At 48.4% G+C, this 19,586-nt stretch overlaps 1 protein-coding gene across 1 annotated transcript in view; it reads right to left on the minus strand.

Moving 5' to 3' along the window:
* COG4 (component of oligomeric golgi complex 4) overlaps positions 1-19,586 on the minus strand; it is a 177,579-nt gene that overhangs the window by 45,623 nt on the left and 112,370 nt on the right. The gene's annotated exons all lie outside the window — the stretch shown is intronic.

The following is a 19,586-nucleotide window of genomic DNA, read 5'->3' on the forward strand; positions in this document are numbered from 1 at the left end:
GGAGAGAAAGGGGGTCGATAGACTGATGAATGGAAAGAGGACAGACTGAAGGGATGGATGAGAGAAGGATGCGCGATAGATGTGTGGGTGGATGGAGAGAAGGATAAGAGGTAGATGGGTCAGCGCCTTGAAACCCTCACGGGTGAGTAGCCGAGCTACACAAAAGCATGATTGATTGATTGATTGAGGGTAGGTGGGTAGGTGGTGGAGGGAAGCATGGACGGAGAGGATGATAAGAGGTAGAGAGGTAGGTGGATGGAGGGAAGCGAGGACGGAGAGGTAGGGGGTAGGTGGATGGAGGGAAGCATGGAAGGAGAGGGGGGTGAGAAGTAGGGGGTAAGTGGATGGAAGGAAGCATGGACGGAGAAGAGGATGAGAGGTAGGGGTTAGGTGGATGGAGAAAAGCATGAACGGAGAGAAGGATAAGAGGTAGAGGGGTAGGTGGATGGAGGAAAGCATGGACGGAGAGGAGGATAAGAGGTAGAGGGGTAGGTGGATGGAGGGAAGCATGGACGGAGAGGAGAAAGAGAGGTAGGGGTAGGTGGACGGAGGGAAGCATGGATGGAGAGGAGGAAAGAGATAGGGGTAGGTGGATGGAGGGAAGCATGGATGAGGAGGAGGATAAGAGAGAGAGGTAGGTGGATGGTGGGAAGCATGGTCGGAGAGGAGGATGAGAGGCAGAGGGGTAGATGGACGGAGGGAAGCATGGATGGAGAGGATGAGTTAGGGGTAGGTGGATGGAGGGAAGCATGGATGGAGAGGTGGGGTAGGTGGATGGAGGGAAGCATGGAAGGAGAGGGGGATGAAAAGTAGGGGGTAAGTGGATGGAGGGAAGCATGGACGGAGAGGAGGATGAAAAGTAGGGGGTAAGTGGATGGAGGGAAGCATGGACGGAGAGGAGGATAAGAGGTAGAGGGGTAGGTGGATGGAGGGAAGCATGGACGGAGAGGAGAAAGAGAGGTAGGGGTAGGTGGACGGAGGGAAGCATGGATGGAGAGGAGGAAAGAGATAGGGGTAGGTGGATGGAGAGAAGCATGGATGTGGAGGAGGATAAGAGAGAGAGGTAGGTGGATGGTGGGAAGCATGGTCAGAGAGGAGGATGAGAGGCAGATGGACGGAGGGAAGCATGGATGGAGAGGATGAGATAGGGGTGGGTGAATGGAGGGAAGCACGGATGGAGAGGAGGATAAGAGGTAGAGGTAGGTGGATGATGGGAAGCATGGATGGAGAGGAGGATAAGAGGTAGGTGGATGGAGAGAAGCAGAGATGGAGAGGAAGATAAGAGGTAGAGGGGTAGGTCGTTGAAGAGAAGGATGGATCGATGAACAGAGTATGAATGGAAAGCGTTTAGATTGAAGGGGTGGATGAGAGAAGGGTTGACGCAGGGATAGGCGCAGAGAGGAGTGGGTGGATGGAGCTAGGGATGGCTGGGTGGAGAAGTGATGGATGCCTGTGAGACGGACGGATATGGAGAAGGGAGAGGAGCAGGTCAGATGATGGAGGGAAGGAGGGAAGGAAAGAAGGGTGGAGAGACGGGCGGATGAAGAAAAAGAAGGATGGATTAGTTATGGATGGAAGGAAGGAGGGGGAAGACAGGCACCGAATAATAGAAGGAAAGAAGGATGCACGGGTGGAAGAGGACTGAAAGAAACCGGAGAGAAAGAAAAATGGAAGGGTGGATGGAAAAAGACAAGAATCGAGAACTGGAAGGAAAGACGGCCCCACACCCTGCTCCCCGGACGAGTGTCGACCCCACCCGCCGGTTCGGTGTCACATCGGGTACGTTCCAAGAGCTTTTTAATTGCCTTGTGACGCCCCTCAAGAAAACTAAACCCACAAGCGCCAGAATGCAAAGATGGTTCCATTGCTTGGGGAACTCCCCGGGCGCGAGGAGGCTAAAGTGGGTGCATGGTACCCCCCCGCCCTCCCCACCCGGTGGCAGCCTCTGCGCTGAGCCCTCCTGCTCCCAGTACCACCTGAGCTGTGCTGCCCGGGTGGACAGACTGCCCTCCTCCAGCAGGTCGTCCATCGGCGCGCGCGCGTCCATCCCGGGCCCTGGCACCGTCCGCGCGCCCGGGGGATCCGACTCCTCTTCCCACCGCCTCTGCCGGGAAATGCCGCCCCCTCAGAGAAAGTGAAAGCACCCGCGGCCGAGTGGGCTGAGTATGCGCACATGCCAACCCTGAAAAGCCCGGGCTAATTTTAGAAGTGGGCTTGCGGTTAATTATCCCGGCTTCCCCAGAAGACAAAGCGTGTGATCTTGTGCAGACCGATTTATCGGCCCGTAGCGCTGCACGAAACTTGCGCGCAAAGCAGTGCACAACGCGAGTTTTTCAGCGAGAGGGGAGAAACAGCAGGCTGGAGCAGGAGGGGGCGGTTCCCACCGGACCACAGTTCATTTATCTGTTATGTCAAGAAATAGACTAAACAGCATTTTATCTTGACGTGTTCCAGTGGCTAAATTAGCAGCTCAAAACCCAGTGTAATGGGAGGAATACTTGCAAATAGTCTAGCCGCAGACAAACGCTCGGGGACCGGAGGACATGGACTCAAGAAAACAAACCCTAACGAAACTCCGCCCACCGTACATTTACCAACTCCGACGGCTGCAGCAGTGTAATCCGGCCCGGTAGAGGAGAGGCCGCCTCCAAGACGCAAGCGCACTTGCTATGGTTGTGTGGTTTGCAAATTGTGGCTCTCAGCGGTATGTCTCCCAACACCAGGTGAAAAGTATGGCTGAAGTCCAATACCCTAAATAGGGTTGCTCCCATTAGAGGTTAGTAACATCTTAAGCAGTGTGAAATAAGTGCCACCACAGTAAAGTCCTATCAGTAACCTGCGCTATAACTTTCAGGGCAGTATCCTGGCACTGCTGCATGTTTTTAACTTATTTATGAATTTATCTTCAGAATGCAAATGTGCTGTGCAGATCTACCTCACATTTAACCATAGAAAACAATGTTTTCGGAAACGTGCATAATGCCACATGCTATTCGCCGGGATCTTGTATCCTCCCCAGTGCTAGAAAAGTCAGAATAGAACTTCAGATTTCGAGCGAAAAGGAGAACTTAGAACCGGAAAGTCACAATGTACACCTTATAGAAATATAAGCAATTTTGGAGAGCGTGAGAGGCAGCGGGAGGGGGGCGGGAACGGGGCCGGAGATTCGGAGAGCGGGAGGGGGGCGGAAACGGGCCGGAGACACGGAGAGCGGGAGGGGGGCGGGAACGGGGCCGGAGATTCGGAGAGCGGGAGGGGGGCGGGAACGGGCCGGAGACATGGAGAGCGTGAGAGGCAGCGGGAGGGGGGCGGGAACGGGGCCGGAGATTCGGAGAGCGGGAGGGGGGCGGGAACGGGGCCGGAGACACAGAGAGCGGGAGAGGGGGTGGGAACGGGCCAAAAAAAAAGCAAGCACTCACCTGGACTTCTTCCGGGTGCCGTCAATGCCGGACTAGATTCGGGGGCGTTCCCGAGAACAGGCTTTCGGCTGACGTCACCAAAAGTGAAAAATTCTCGGGAACGCCCCCGAATCTGGTCCGGGATTGACGGACAGAGCCGTCTCCCAATGGCTAGCCTGCATTTATGGAGCTAGCCAATGGGAGGAGGGGGCGAGTCCCTGTTCCCCACAGAGCAAAACATAAGATTTTGCTAGCGCATGCGTACTTCGTACGCATTGCCGAGGCAAAACCTAACAAGCATTTACAATGCAATGGTTTCGCCTTTGGAAAAGTTTGAGCTATTGGCATTGTAAATGTTAAAATTTGTATTTATGATTTGGTTTTGAATACAGATAAATAAATGTCATTGTTATTTACATTGTCATTAGCTTAATCTTTCGCAACTGTGAGACCTATTGTACCCTACGGACGAGCTCAGCAGACAGCAATTACTACTACACACACACACACCCAGAGACACACACACACACACACACACAGGGACGTCCTGGATCTTTTGTATCCCCATGATAGTGAGACATCTGGCAGCCTGGGCATGACCCCGCGAGTCTGATATTCCTCTCAGTTCAGGTGTCACGGTAACTAAATTCCTGACCCGGGAAACGGGGTAAGGGTGGTATTTCTAATCCCAGCGTTGCCACTACACTACAAAATGTGTGTTCTGGGCAAATTCATTTAGTACAATATGGCTGAAATTGAAAATATGTAGGTTTGTGTAGTTCGGTCCCCAATACCACATTGCATCATAAGCCACATCAAATAAACCGTTTTGTGTCATCGCTATTTAAATATGTCACTTGTGCTAGCCAAATAATAGAAACAGATTTGCGTTTGTAGTATGTGTGTTTGTGGCAATGTATGTTGGCGGCAGTGGTGTAGCAAGGACTTTGTGGGCCCTATTGGTAAGTCTTTATCAGTCTGAATAGAACTGTCACGAACTCGGAGCACTGACACTTTATAAAGCCAACAATAAAAGGACAACCATGGTGCAGTGCGTCTTGGCAATTCTCCCTACTTATTGGCAATCATGTAAAGGTAGTCAAGCGCAGTCTATCTGGGCAGACCTCTGATCCCCCTCATTCTTTCTCCCCACCTGCAACCCAACCCACCCAGGATCCTTATAATGGAGAGGAGAACATCCTGCTACTGCTAGCATAGGAAACTGGACTGAGAACAAAAACTAGAAAATACTGATATAAAAAATGGAATTGGAGCACGAATCAGAGCTGCCAGCATACCACAAAGTAAACATTTCTCTCTCAGATTTCCTGATCCTTCACATCACCAAGCACTACAGGCCAGAGCCGCACCTCAGTGATCCTTGTGCGTGACATAGAAACACTTCCTACATAGGCTCAACGGAGAGACAACTCTCATCCAACCACGCAGACCCCATGCAGGGTAGCGTGCTATCCGTGTGGATAAGTGCTTCAGCGACCCAGATAGGGACAGGAAGTGCTATACAAATGACACTATACCATATAATAATGTGTCCTCCATGGCCACAAAATTTCAGAGACCCTGGTTTTAGAGAAGCTGCCCTGCCAGAGTCACTTACTCAACCAGTAAGGGCTCTCTCCTAGCTCCACAACTGAATGTGGTAAGTATCAAATGGAGGGAGGATTGCCAGTGTGGTGTTTATCGGAGACAAGAAAATCTTGCCACAGAGAACCCCCTACACCCCCCCCCCCTCCTCCCGCCTGCATGATTTCGTAAGCTTCAGGGACGGCTTTTGTGCTGGTGCCCCCCCCCCCCCCTACCTCCTCCTCAGATTCCCTCACTATCACACAGCAAAAGGGCCCCTCATCTCTCCATAGCCCTTCTCTCTCATACATTTCATTTGTTTTAAAGTGCTGGTAAAGTCTGGCTTTACTAATCAACTCAACTATCCACTTTAAATACAGATCTGTTCTTTGCAGCAGGCATATTAACCCTCTGTGTTACTTTATGGCAATTCGAAACTGCCACTAAACAAAACTCCGAATCCCTCTTTTTAGCAGGAACATTAATCACGAGTCATCTTGACATCTTTATTGCTGCCTGAAATCTGGTATAAGGAACTCCGCATCAACTGATTTTAATTCTTCAGGTCAACTGACCGCTCTATGGCCGACCCTGGCTACCTTTGTGCCAACTACACTGTACTCTGCTGGGGAGAAGGCCCTTTGCTGCCAGGGTATAGCCCGTTCAAAATCATAAACACATTTTTTAAATCGCAAACAACTCTCTTCACTTTTTACACCATCATCTAAAAATGCTTTCCTTTGTGCCAAATCAAGTCTTTTCCTATATCTCTTTGCCAGCAGACATTTGAGCGAGAGTACGTAGTAGCATGCAATGTACCCTTTTTTAAGCTGTGTTTAAGTTAGTTTTGCAGTTTTTCTTTCTGATTTATGTAAAAGTGCAAACAGTTCCGTCCGTACTTTGTGACATACGCAGACCAACATAAAAACACTGCATATTCGCATCAGCCTGAACAGAAAAACATTGTCTCCTAAGATCTACTCGCTAATATGTAGTCTTATCCGGCAAAAGATATATATCAAAAGCGTAGGACGCGTGGGGGTCAATGCAGACTAATTCCCAGCAAAAGTGCCCAGTGGGTTAATGCACTCACTGCTGAAATGTGTGCCTAACCTGCAAGTCGCACATCTCCAAACACGGCACCCCACCAGGCTCGGGCATACATCCCGCACAGACCATACCTTTAGTACAATTGAGGTGGGTACCAGCAGCACCTATTATTGTAGCGCTTGGACAGCCCAAGCCTTGAGCGCTTTATAAGACACGATATTAGTATAAGATTGGCAGACAAATTCCACCTACCTTCAGAGAGCTGTGCTCGCAATCAAAGGCCAGCAGCAAATGCAGTGAAGACATCATGCAGAGATGCACAACAGCCCAGAGGCTACGCATTGTGTTCGGTGGTATCCTCACTGAATTAGCCGACACAGTGATGCATATCAAAATATAAATAGCAGCAACAATATTAGAACACGATATGAAACATGCTATGTCGGGAACCGAACCCTGCTATGCAAAGCGCCGGAGCGCATCGTCCCAGACCCCGAGGCTACGGGAGGGGGGCGGGAACGGGGACACGAACAGGAAGGGGGGGTGGGGGGGGGGGGGGAATAGAGTATTGCCCGTCAGTATCTGGAGGAATATAAAGGCGGTCGAACTTGTTTAAAATTGGCCTGTTTAAAGATATGAATTAAATCTGATTTTCTAGGGGTTTCTAGTTAAATTTCATTTTCAAGAACCCCAGCTGCCCTTTGTAGAAAATAGTCCATTGTGCTGGTGACTGGTGCGGCGTGGACCACCGCCGCCGTTTTGCCCTTGCTCATTTTACCCACTCCCGGGCCTTTAATATCTGTTAATGCGAGCCTTCCCTTATTGTCAATACCCCGTCAAGTCAGGTCAGGGTTTAGAATAGGCACAGTGACTGGTAGATATATGCAAAGTCAAAACAAACTCTATTTCTGGAGCGATAACTTCCGATCCACTATGCCCACTGAACGAACCTGCATTAACGATGACTTGAGAGCGTCCCAAACAGTGCCACGATATATATCAGAACTCACCCTCTGATGAAGTTCATCTTTGCAGGGGTGTTAATAATGTTGGCCCAGCTGGGCCTCCTAGGACGGGCTAAAACAGGCATGTCTTGGCCCGGGCCAAGCATGGGCACGCACCTCGCAGCGGGAAGCCTCGGGCCGTAATATGGCGCTCCTGCGCCCGTCGAGCCTTGTGGCCCCTCCTCGCAGGTCCGGGGCAGGGACTCTCGCCAAAGTGCGCTGTACTGTGAAGAAACAAGGGCTCCCTGTCCATTATCATGGTTTAATAGAGCTTACATTGCTAATGATTTATTGGCAATAGGGAAGAGGACTATCATTACGAAACGAACGGATCAATAAACGCTTTTGTCACACAAATGATGTTTTCAGAGAAGAAATATTCAGTGAAAGGGAAAACGAACACTCGAGGCATCTTCTGAAAAGTGCCCCAGTGAAGACAGCATGCAGAGATGCACAACAGCCCAGAGGCTACACATTGTGTTCGGTGGTATCCTCACTGAATTAGCCCGACACAGTGATGCATATCAAAATATAAATAGCAGCAACAATATTAGAACACGAAATGAAACACGCTATGTCGGGAACCGAACCCTGCTATGCAAAGCACCGGAGCGCAAAGTCCCAGACCCCGAGGCTACGGGAGGGGGGCGGGAACGGGGACACGAACAGGGGGGAGGGGGGGGGGGGCAGGAACGGGAAGACGGACAGCGGGAGGGGGGTGTGGGGACACAGGGAAAGCACTCACCTGGACCTAGACTTCATCCATTGGCAGTCGGCCGCGGAATGGCAAAAACAAACCTGGACAACAACAAAAAAAAAACCCGCCCACGGCGGTGATGACGACATCGCAGAGGCGGAGAGGGAAAAAATCTCGGGAACGCCCACGAATCTGGTCCGGCCTTGACGGACAGATCTCTGTTCCAATGGCTAGCCTCCATTTATGGAGCTAGCCAATGGAACAGAGGGCGTATTCCAAGAGTCCCTTACTGAAGACTAGAGATTTCTCCTGGAGGCGGAGCTAACGCTCCGTGCTCCAGGCGAAACCAAAAAAGTAGGTATGAATAATTCTGCACTCACTTCTCATATTCCAATTCCAAAGTACATGGGTGGCTTCTGCATATATCTACCATATAAGGAGGAAGCCATTCTTCTAAATGTCTTCCCTACAGAGTAGATAAGCTCGCACAACTGGTCTATAAGAGCAGAAACTGCAGATGCTGGAAACCTGCGCTGATAATGGTCAATAACAATGCATGTCGAGGAGGAGCAGAACAGAAGCTAATTGCCTACAAGTGGAAGTGTGGGGGGGGGGGGCGGGGGCTGGATTTGTTGTTAAGTTTATTGAAGACCACTGGGGCAAAGTTCAACTTTTGCTCCACTCATGTGGTCTTATACAAGGGTATGGAATCACTTTGGAAAGGCCAATTAGGGAAGAAAGGAGAACAGAGGCCAATTTTCTTTATCAACGGTTTGGAGTCTTTAAGCTCCAGGGAGACCAAGCAAGGACTTATGAGTGCATGAAAAAAAAAAGATTTACATTAGTACATTTCAATAAGCCTATATTTGACCCATATTTGGCTCTGTGTCAAGTGCCATGCACAGATATCTAAATGCAGGGATTCAGAGGAGCCCATTAATAGAGGAGCCGAGACATGACTGATCAATTGAAGGTGAGACCAGAGGCTGTGGAGGGACAGGAAACTGCTACTGAGGAGGCAGTGGAGGTGCAGGTCTGGAAGCTAAGAAGGGATGTACATCGACTGAAGCAAAGGAAGCAGTAGATCTTGAGGTGGCACACCAAGACCAACTTTATTACACTTTTTCTGCCATATGAGAAGAGTCCTTCACAAATCTGTGCTCGCTTCTTTTTTCAACGTCTACATGATGCCATTAGCCTCTCTCTCTCAACTAATGAGCGCCCGAGGATACTTCTAACTTTTATTAAACTGAACTATCAAAAAATAGCTTTGTCATTATCAAGAATAATCTACAGGGTAAAAGAATCCTTCAAGTTGGTCAGAGTCCACAGGCCCGGTGCAGTCTCCTTTAAAAGTCATCCACAACTTGGACATCAAGATTGCTCAAGGTAGCCAGTATTTATTTTCTGGTTAATTAAACTCCAGAGGAAAATTCCCTATAATGCCACAGAGCACCATATGTGCCCAGTCAAGGCCTTAATGCAGTCATGACTTGGCAAGAACAAATCCATCTTCATTGATCTTCCAGGAAAACGAATCAGGTTTTAACTTGTGTAGAATGCTGATGCTCACTTCCCCCCAGCACCAACCAATGGGATCACAAGACTGATACTTAAACAAGTTTTATTTAAAAGTCTTGTATTTGCTTAATCATGCAGTGTACAACTCTTCCCCATCTTCTTTGCTGCCAAGATTCGGTTATATGTTCCTCAGCGTATCTTGTGCTATTCAGACCAGTTCCTGCTGGATGTCCAAAAGTGTAAAACCGTTTCCTTTGGTGCAAGGGCCTTCTCCACTGCCGGAGCAAAATAGTGGAACACATTTCTCCAGGAACTCCGCTCACTTTCTTCTCCATTAGTTTAGATTGTTTGATCTGAACAAAGGTGGTGTTATATTTCTTCTACTGCGCCAAGAAACTGCAATATGAATACTAATAATCTAGCCTAACATAACAGTGCCAAAGCTGCAACCTGGTTTCAAGTTGCTTGAATAAACGATCCAGCATGAGACTTTTCATAAACACCCACAATATGAGCAAAATGTGGCTGTACCAGCCTTATAGGTATACCCCCAGGGGTATAACCTGAATATGCTACTCTGAGTCAGGGATCACACCACACCTGACATGCAAAGACTCAGTCCATTTGCATAAGCAGAAACAAGCAAATCAGATACAGAGAGTCCTTTGGTAGAAAGGGAAAATCCTAAAGAGGTCATAGTTAGAGTATGCTAATAGTTGATGTCTCACAGAGGAGGCTACACAAAAAGTTGGGAAGAGGAGACTTGGGAAGATTCCACTGTAGGGATTCATTACTCTTTCCCAAGCAAATCAGAATTTTGACACATGGCCTTAAAGAGCCCATAAGATTTCGATTTTTGAGGAGACAAAGTACCCCACTATGTATTCCACCCAAGGAATGGAAATCTCCACTGGATCCTCTAAGACCAAGGCAGTCTCCTTGAATAGGGGGTCCTCAAAAAGATGTAGGTTCCTTGTGCCATGACTCATTTCTCAATATTCATCACATCGTTTTAATACGCCTCTTTTGAAACCTTGCAGAATTAATATGGGAATTCAAGTCCAGATGACTAGAGTCAGAGTGCTCGGAAGCTTGGTGGCACTCTGTCTCCAACCGTATCTGCTTAGCACTGCAATGCCAGTATCAGAAAGGCTTGAAGAGCACCTCAGGCCTGGTTATGGAGTATGCTAACATGTTAAGCACACCTACTATGAGTATTCAGAGCATAGGACCTCTGCTGCTGTATCCATGAGCTAGATCTGGAGCCAGTGGTGGTTCTTTAACGTAGAGCATTCTGTCAATTAAAACTACTTGTACATCAGCATGGAGCAAATGCCCATGTAAGTCTGACAACTTGATACTTTAGGTCATAGGGCTTCAAAGTGTGGGGGGGGCGCAGCTTCACCTCAGGGGGGCTCGCACTCCACTTAACCATTTTGTCATGTCGTGGACTAAATAACGACATACAAAATGATTATCTTTGGAGGAGCTTTATTCTCTGCTTCCTTTGTCGTTCCTGTCCCTACACTATCTGCCCCTTTCCTGTTCTCGCTCCGCCTCTTCCCCCAACGCCGAAACTCCTCCCATCCCAACTACTAGACTGTGTACAACATTACATCTCCCCCTTTGTTAACAAAGAACTTGAACAGCTTCTAGTCCATTTCCTCAATCAGTCTCTTTGGCTTGATTATGTCTCTTCGTGGCCTGAGACGTGTTCCGGTGTCTGTCAGTGCATTTTCTTGTGACCGGTCAAACCTCAAGGTTGGGCTTGGTTGACTTGATTCGCCAACATCTTGTTGCGCTGTGTGTCTCTCAAGTATTTCTTTCATACCTGGTGTGCATTTCTGAAAATGGGATGCGTTTCGGGTAATCCTTCTCTGCTCAGACTCAGCAGTAATCATGGTGCCTTTATGCTGGGTAACAGTTAGAGGTTCATCTTTGAACCGACAATCCGTTTTCTTGGTCTGCTCTTGCTTAACCACCACGCAATCTCCTGTTTGCAAGGAGGGAGACTTGGCACGCCGTCTGGCGTCGGCATATACTTTCATTCTGCTCTTCTCCGCACGGTCAGCCCTGGCTGTTTCTTGATGAGTGTGTGTTGGGGACACCGGTGCCAGAGCTCCTTCCCACGTAGGGATCCTCGTCCAGATGGGTCGCCCTAGCATGAGTGTAGCAGGGCATTTTCCGGTGGTGGCGTGTGGAGTGGTTCGATACGCCCTTAATACTTCATTCAGAGCCACCTGTAGGTCTTTCTTTTCTAGCGTGGCCTGTTGAAAGGTCTTCTTTAGGGTGGCCATGAATCTCTCAATGGTGCCATTGGCTTGGGGCCACAACGGGGTAACCTTTCTGTGTCGAAAGTTTAGATGCTTTGCAAATTCACTGAATTCATGGCTATTGAAAGGAGGGCCATTGTCTGTTTTGAGTTCCTTGGGAACGCCCCATGCAGCAAACACTTCGCCCAGTACAGCGATTGTGCTGGAAGCATTGGTGGATGATACAAATTGAGCTATTGGGAATCGTGAATATTCATCCATGATAGCCACCACATACCGGCCAGATTGGAGGGGGCCATAGAAGTCCATGGCGAGTTCCTGCCATACCCCTTCCGGCAATGGAGTCATTTGAAGAGGAGCTGGAGGTTCTCCTGACTTTACCAGTTGGCACTGTGGACAGTCTTTCAAGGTGGACTCAACTATTTGATCTAGTTGCGGGAACCAGACTCTCTCCCTTAATGTTCTCTTGGTGGCAACCACTCCTCTATGACCTTCATGTGCCAGGTTAACCACTCCTTGACGCAGCTGCCTCCGGATGACAATCCGATGGTCCCTCAGCAGGAGCCCCTCTGAGGTGGTTGACAGCTCGTCCCTGACATGTCGGAAGGCTTGCATTTCCTGACGTATTTGTGAGTCTTTCATTTCGTCCTCGCTCTCATGTCTCCATCGATGTGTGCGCAGTCGGCGCATTACTTTCTGGAAGATGTTGTCTTGGGCCGTAGCATCCTTGATTGCTTCTAGGGGAACTGCGGGCGGTCGGGCTACACCTACCACGAAGTGTATGTACTCTTCAGCCATCAATGAGCGTGATTCATGGGATGCCTGTGGGTGTCTGGACATGTAGTCCGCCGGATTCTCACCCTTCCCGGGTTTGTGAATGATTGTGAAGGTGTACTCCTGCAATCTCAGACCCCATCTTTCAATGCGGGCGGCATCTTGACCTTGGGGTTGCCAAAAATGGTGACAAGGGCCTGGTGATCCGTGATCATGGTGAAATGTTTGCCAAAGATGAACACATGGAAATGTTCACATGCCCACATAACTACTAGACTCTCCTTCTCAGGCTGAGAATAGGCTTTCTCAGTATCGGAGAGGCTGCGGCTGGCGTACGCCACGATGTGGCGTCGCTCAGTGTTGTTGTCATATTGAGCTAAAATGGCGCCCAGACCTACAGGACTGGCATCCACCGTTATCTCCGTCTTCCTTTTGGTGTTGAAATAGGCCAGATTATCCGCTGATTCCACCGCTTGCTTGATTTCTTGGAAGGCCCTCTCGCACGGGGGGCTCCACACAAACGGTTGCCCTTGTTTCGTGAGGGCACGAAGGGGGTGACTGATCGTTGCATAATCCTTGATGTATCTGGAGCAGTAACTGGCCATGCCCAGGAATGATCTGACATCGCTGACATCCTGAGGGCTCTTGGTGGTGTTGAGCGCAGTCACCTTCTCGGGATCAGGCTTCATTCCAGCCCCTGAAAAGACGTGACCAAAGAACTTGAGCGTTGACTGATGGAACTCGCACTTGTCTTTGTTCAACGTTAGATTCGCTTCCAGGAGAGCATGACACACTCGATCCAGGGCTTGATCATGCTCTTTGGTGTTTGATCCATACACCAGTATATCATCACTGTAGTTCAGGGAGTTCGGGATATGCCTGATGGTTTGGCGTATCACCTCTTGAAAAATTTCCGCTGTGGAAGAGATTCCGAAACTCAGTCTTTTGTAGCGGAATAAGCCCAGATGAGTTACAAATGTTGTGATGTATCTCGATTTTTCATGTAACTCCAACTGATGATATCCCTTGTTGAGAACACCCTGGCTCCATTTAATGCTGCTATCATGTCGCTCAGGTGAGGCCCTGGATGTCGTTCCCGTTCTATTGCTGTGTTGGGAAGCCTCATGTCCACACATAATCTCACTTTCTCAGGGGTACCCTTTTTGGGAACGATCACAACTGGGGACACCCATGGTGTGGGACCGTCCGTTTTCTCGATAATGTCCGCTTGAAGCAGTTCCTGAATCTCGTCCTCCACTGCCTGCTGAAGGTGAAAAGGTACACGCTGTGGGTGTTGAGCAATAGGTCGCACTTGGTCGTTTATGTGTAGGCGAATCAGACACTTGTTCATCTTGCCGAGTCCATTGAAGAGCTTGGGAAACTTCCGGACAATATCTGGATTGTCATGTACTCGGTATAATATTTCGACCAGTCTGAGTCTCTCCGCCGTGGGCAAACTGAGGAGACAATCAGCCTCCGGTCCATGAATGACGTGAATATATGCTTGTATTGCTGTGGATTCATGTTTGAGCGTCGTTGCGAACTTGCCCAGACAGTGAAGTGGTTTTTTCGCCATCCAGGTGAACACTCTGATGTGTGCAGGGCTCAACGCGGGCTGCGGTCTCATCTTGTTATATTCAGTCACGGGCATGTAGTTTAACGATGCCCCACTGTCAAGTACAAATTTGGTGGCATGAGTCCCCACTTCAATATCCAGCGGAGGATACTTTTTTAGTTGATCCGGGTCAGCCACCATGCAGACGTATTCGTCCGTGTATGTCATCTCTCGAGAACTAGACCTCGATTCCCTTGACAATGATCTTCTGGTCCGATGAGATCTGTAAGACTCTCTGCTGGAATGTGACGAGCCAGAAGATGACACCGCCCTGTCCTGCACAGCCTTTGCATGGTGTCGCCTTTCATCCGTCCGAGGTCTGGTTTTCTCACTCTTTCTCTCCATGCTGTACACTCCACACATGGCTTCAAAATAGTTAATGCGCCCACATTTCCGGCACTGTTGTCCCATTGCTGGACAAGCGTCTGTATGCGGGAAATCGTACCCACATCAATAGCATTTCCTTGGACGTTCTGGCTTCTTGGCGTAGCTCGATCTCTTCTCTCCTTCTTGATTCGTGTCGTCGATAGCTCCGATGGGTGTGTCTAGAGGCTGGACGAGACCTTCTCTGATGGTCGCTGGATCTTCTCTGATGACCAGAGCTTTGAGTCCAATACGCTTGCTCCTTTTTCTCGCCTCGCCCTGTCTCCATGGTCTTCGCGTGCTCTTCTGCCTGGTCGTAAACCCTGACATCTCCTCAATCTCGTCGAGGTCATGACTCTTTCTCAGCAGTCGCCTGCGAAGGGTCTCTGAATGACAACCCTCGATGACTCTCAAGCGGATGGCATCTTCAGTTGAGAAGGAGTCAAAATTGCAATACTGCGATAGTCGCCGCAGTCGTGATATGAAAGTGCTCATCATTTCCTCTTTGTCTTAACGTGCCTGATAAAACACGTACCTCTCGTAGTCCACATTTCTTTTGTGTACAAACTTTCTGTTGAGTGCATCCCGTACTTTATCATAGGTCCCTTTATCATCTGTCGGTAATTCTTTGATCACTTTCCCAATCTCTTTGCCAACAAGATTGCGGAGTGCAATTAGTTTGTCTCTGGCTTCTGTGACTTTCGATCCTTCTAAGTAGTCTTCAAAGTCTTCCAGCCACTCCTGCCACCGAGGACCCATGCTTCCGCCCGCCACCAGGGTCAATGGTTCCGGGGGGCGTAGATGTGAGACGATGGGCGTGACAGGGGCAGCCACGGCTGCTGCTGCACCACCTCCATTTCGAGTGGGTGACGTTGACATGACTGGACTGACGTGTTAGCAACACACTCGTGTTCCGACTGGTGCTCGCTTTTGCACTGCTCACTGCTGGTGTTTCCAAAACTTTTTTTTTTTCACTTGCACTCGCCAGTGCTTGTCTGGTGATTATTATTCTTTGTCCTTGCACCTACCAGTGCTTGTCTTATATTCACCAAAGCTCGTTTGGCTGTTTAAATGCTTGTTCTAGCCTCAAACTTGGGATGCCTGACTTCAAAATGGCCGCTCATGTACTTCACAGGGGATGTCCTGCACAGCTGCCTGACTCTAAGATGGCCGCCACATATCACCCACGAGGCTCGACTCTTCATTCATTCTGCAGCTCACTCGGTCTCATTGGACACTCACCGAGGGTCTCTCATTCAAGCAGCAGGAATTTGCAGCTCAGCTTCCACTTCCAGGCCACTTTCACCATCCAGGTAGGCCAGGAGCGAGCTCCGATTTCTTTCGCCTGCCGCGTGCCGTTCCTCACGCATCGGGGGTGAGACCCGATGTCAGCACTTTCTTCCGGCGCCTCCACGTGGTCACAGGCTTCGTCGGACGCTCCCCACTCCTTCAGGACACTTCGGGAGGACTGAGGTGGGCTCTCAGTACCTTCTCTGGGGCACAATCTGCAGGGCACACTCGCGACTTTCTTTTTTGGCGCGAATATCACGTCGGGTGCTAGCAAGGCAGCGCTGCACTAGCGCTGTTCCCTTGGGGGCTCTACACGATCGCCAACTCGTGGAGCAGCACATTTACCGCTGGCCTAGTGCTGTGGGCGGCGGCTTCTTCGGGGCACACTTGTCCTGCAGAGGAACTTTCCTTTCGTCGGGGTGCCCAGGGACAGGACGCTTCTTCTTGGGTTCTGGGACTGACTAATTTCCCATCCCACCCTCGTCGCCAGTTGTCATGTCGTGGACTAAATAACGACATACAAAATGATTATCTTTGGAGGAGCTTTATTCTCTGCTTCCTTTCTCGTTCCTGTCCCTACACTATCTGCCCCTTTCCTGTTCTCGCTCCGCCTCTTCCCCCAACCCCGAAACTCCTCCCATCCCAACTACTAGACTGTGTACAACATTACATCTTTCACCTTCCTTTGTTGCTTCCCACGTTGGAAGCACATTTCCTGTCTGTGTTGCTGTCCCCCATCTCGAGTTAGGGCTCTCTCTGATTGGAGCATTCAGAACAGCCAATCAGCATGTAGTTTCTGCAACACTGACGTCCCTCCATAGAAATGGACAGCAGTACAGATGCCAGGGAGTGCCGCGAATTTTGCATACAAAAGCTGCAAAATACTTCAACTTTGCTGATAAAGCAGCGCTTCACCACTGCTGCCTTTTGCCTCCCGATTGCTTAACTTCATATCGGGTTGCTGACCTGTGCCTCGCTTTTGAGGGCTTCCCCACCGAGGTTATCATGGTTTGTAACCTCGCTGCTACTGCCTTTTGCGCCAAGGATTTGAAAATGGGTGCATTCTTCCTGAGGATTCCATTCACCAGCACGTAAGTCTGAAGAGTTTTTTTTATTTTTTAAAGTCTCCTTCCTTTGATTAATGTCGCTGGTGCTCATTTAAAATGTTCAAATACGTTAGAGCTGAGTACACAAGCCTGAAATAGCAAATATAGTGAAATATGCCACCCGTCTTCCGTAGGGCAAATATAAATGCTTTCTTATGACATGTTTCTGAATCTTTGGAAGGCTGTCTTCTTTATAAGTCAATTATGTTTACAACTGAATGGCTCTTGATGCTGCTAGAGAAGAAAGGTATATATCCTCTTGAATCACTTATATCGCATATATGTCTGATGTAGATGTCCCTTAGGTCTTCTTGAAAAACTGCGGATGACCTTCTACTGGCAACACCTGGCCATACTCCACATAATAAGTGATTTTTGAATTGTGTCAGAAAGCATGTTTTTCGGGCCCCCTTTTCCTGATATCTTATCTAGGGGCAATGATGTGGCACAACAGCCAGAGCTGCTGACTTTGGAGCCGGGGAACCAGATTCAGTTCTCAGCATCTGCTCAACGTCCTGTGATTCTGGGCAAATCACTTAATCTCCCTATGCTTACAAATAATGAATGTGTCCTTGTGTAATGTGAAAGATGATCCTGTAAAGCCCGCCAATCCCTTTGGGTCATGTTTGTGCTATATAAAATTGTAAAAAATATATTACAAATGTTTGTGAGCGCTCCAGTTTCTAAGTACCACTCAAAACTGGGGTCCTCATTTACAAGGAAGTGCTGCAGCGCGGCACCGTAATCCCTTTGCCTGTGCTGCGCTGCGGCACTTTGAAAGCACAGGCATGTATCATATCTACAAGGATATGGTGGATCCCTTTGCTCTCCCCAGCGCTGACGCTCAATTTACTGCCATGCGCCAATGCAGGCACCCTTGTACCATGGTGCAAGTATGCCTGCGTTACGGAGATGATTGTTTATGTGCAGGTGTCCCTTCTTGCCCATAAACAATCTGAAATGGCATTTTTCAACTTCTATGTGTGCTACATTAGCCACATAGAACTTGCAAAGCAGCATTTTTTTAATGATTGATTATGTGCAGGAAGGGACACCTTCCTGCACATAAACAATCACCAAAGGTGATTTACTCTTTCTATATGTGCTGCAAAATGCAGCATGCATGGAAAGAGATAAAAAACGAGGAAAAAAAAAAAATGTATCCTTGTTGCGCCTCCCTACACTTCCCATTGTGAGGAGTAGCATTCAGACGCATTTCCAGGTTTACATTTGTTTTGTAAATCTGGAATAGTCAGGTACCATGGGTGTTGTGTTGGAACACACACAGCAACACTCGTGCAACGCCCCTTTCCCTCAAAGTGCTGAGTGTAAAGGGGCCATTTTTACAAGGACAGGCAAAGTCACTCAGGGTGGCTTTTCCCATCCTTGTAAATAGGGAGCAGCAAAAGGCGCCAATGGTGCTTCACAAAAAGTGATGCACTGGTGGCGCAAGGGACTTGCAAAAAAGCCCCTGGAAGTGGAGCACAACCTCAGGATTGTAGTAGCAAGAATCCATCGACACATTGGCTGTCTCTTTGGTATACCTGTCTCAGTTTTGAAATTGTATTTATTGATCTATGCAAAATGTTGTTTTATGTGTAACAGAATGCACCCTTGTAATTTTTGTGTGCGCATTTTTTCTTGGAGACTTCATTTGAAGTTTGTAATAAGCATCTGTCACCTAAATACAGGCAGTATAACAACTGCAGTTTACTAAACACTCTTACTTCCATATTATTTGCCATATACGACCTGGACTCTGCAGGTGGGAATGACTAGCAATGATGCAGAATGCGCCAACTTCCAGAATTTGTTGTCAAGTGGTGATGATAGAGGGGGGCTCGAAGTCTGAAAAAGTTTAGATGGGGGTCTCAGCCTAAAAAAGTTTGAAGACCTCTGCTTTAGGTGAACAGCAGTGTGAGGCTCTGTTGAGATATCTCGAAGAAGAATATAACAGAGATGCAGAGATGCCTGGTCAAAAATGGCCTTAGTCGCCATACTTTTTGAGCATGGAAATTTTGGAGCTTCAGAGGAAAATACTGAAGATGATAAAGTACTTAACTTTTGTTGGCCTGTGCTGACAGGCACAGAATAAATGAGGGTTTGTGGTGCTGGAACACATTACTTCTGTTTTTCTGAATTAGAGCAAAGTGAATAGCTGATTCTCTATCCCCAAAACCCCTGTGAATAGAAGAAAAAAGAAAACCCACTCTGAAAAATCAAGAGCGACGTGCAAAGTCTCCAGGAAAGGACCAGGGCTCTTGAAGAATGTAACAAAAACACATGAATAGATTGTACCATGCTGCACCAGGAATTCATTTAACATAAGATGAACATTCCACTGGTATGTAGGAATGGAAACTCCAAATATCAATAACAGATGTCTGGCAGTCCGAACTTATCATAAGAGAACGAAAGGGACCTAACCAGGGATCCTGCCTTATGGCCATACTGCAGCTGGATTGTAGATGGAACAGGACACACAGGGTGTGGAGTCAACCAGGTTGTACCCAAGGGCAACAATATTCTCCAGTGCCTTCTTTTTTAGTCAAACACATCACTCACAGATGTGACGGGTGGTACATTCAGTAGCAACAGTGCCACCATTGCTTTGGAGGGATCAAACCAGTCTGCAAGCTCTTTTGAAGTAACATCTACTGCTTTTATAAGCTGCCAGCAGCCATGAAGACATAGTGGGCCATGCTAGGAAGGAAAAGCCACCACTGTGAAAGTGTAGAGGCCAAACTGATAGCTTTGAAGACGCTTTTTTTTTACCAAGACTCTAAGACTGATCAGCTCATGCAAGGATTTCTAGCAGAATCGTAAACACTTTACATGTGACTGTGGCTTTGAATTATACTTATCTAGTAATTTTCAAAATTTGTATTGCATTCATAAAGTGCTGCATGCC

This window comes from Lissotriton helveticus, chromosome 12 (genome assembly GCF_964261635.1).
Source record: "Lissotriton helveticus chromosome 12, aLisHel1.1, whole genome shotgun sequence".
Classification (NCBI taxonomy): Eukaryota; Metazoa; Chordata; class Amphibia; order Caudata; family Salamandridae; genus Lissotriton; species Lissotriton helveticus.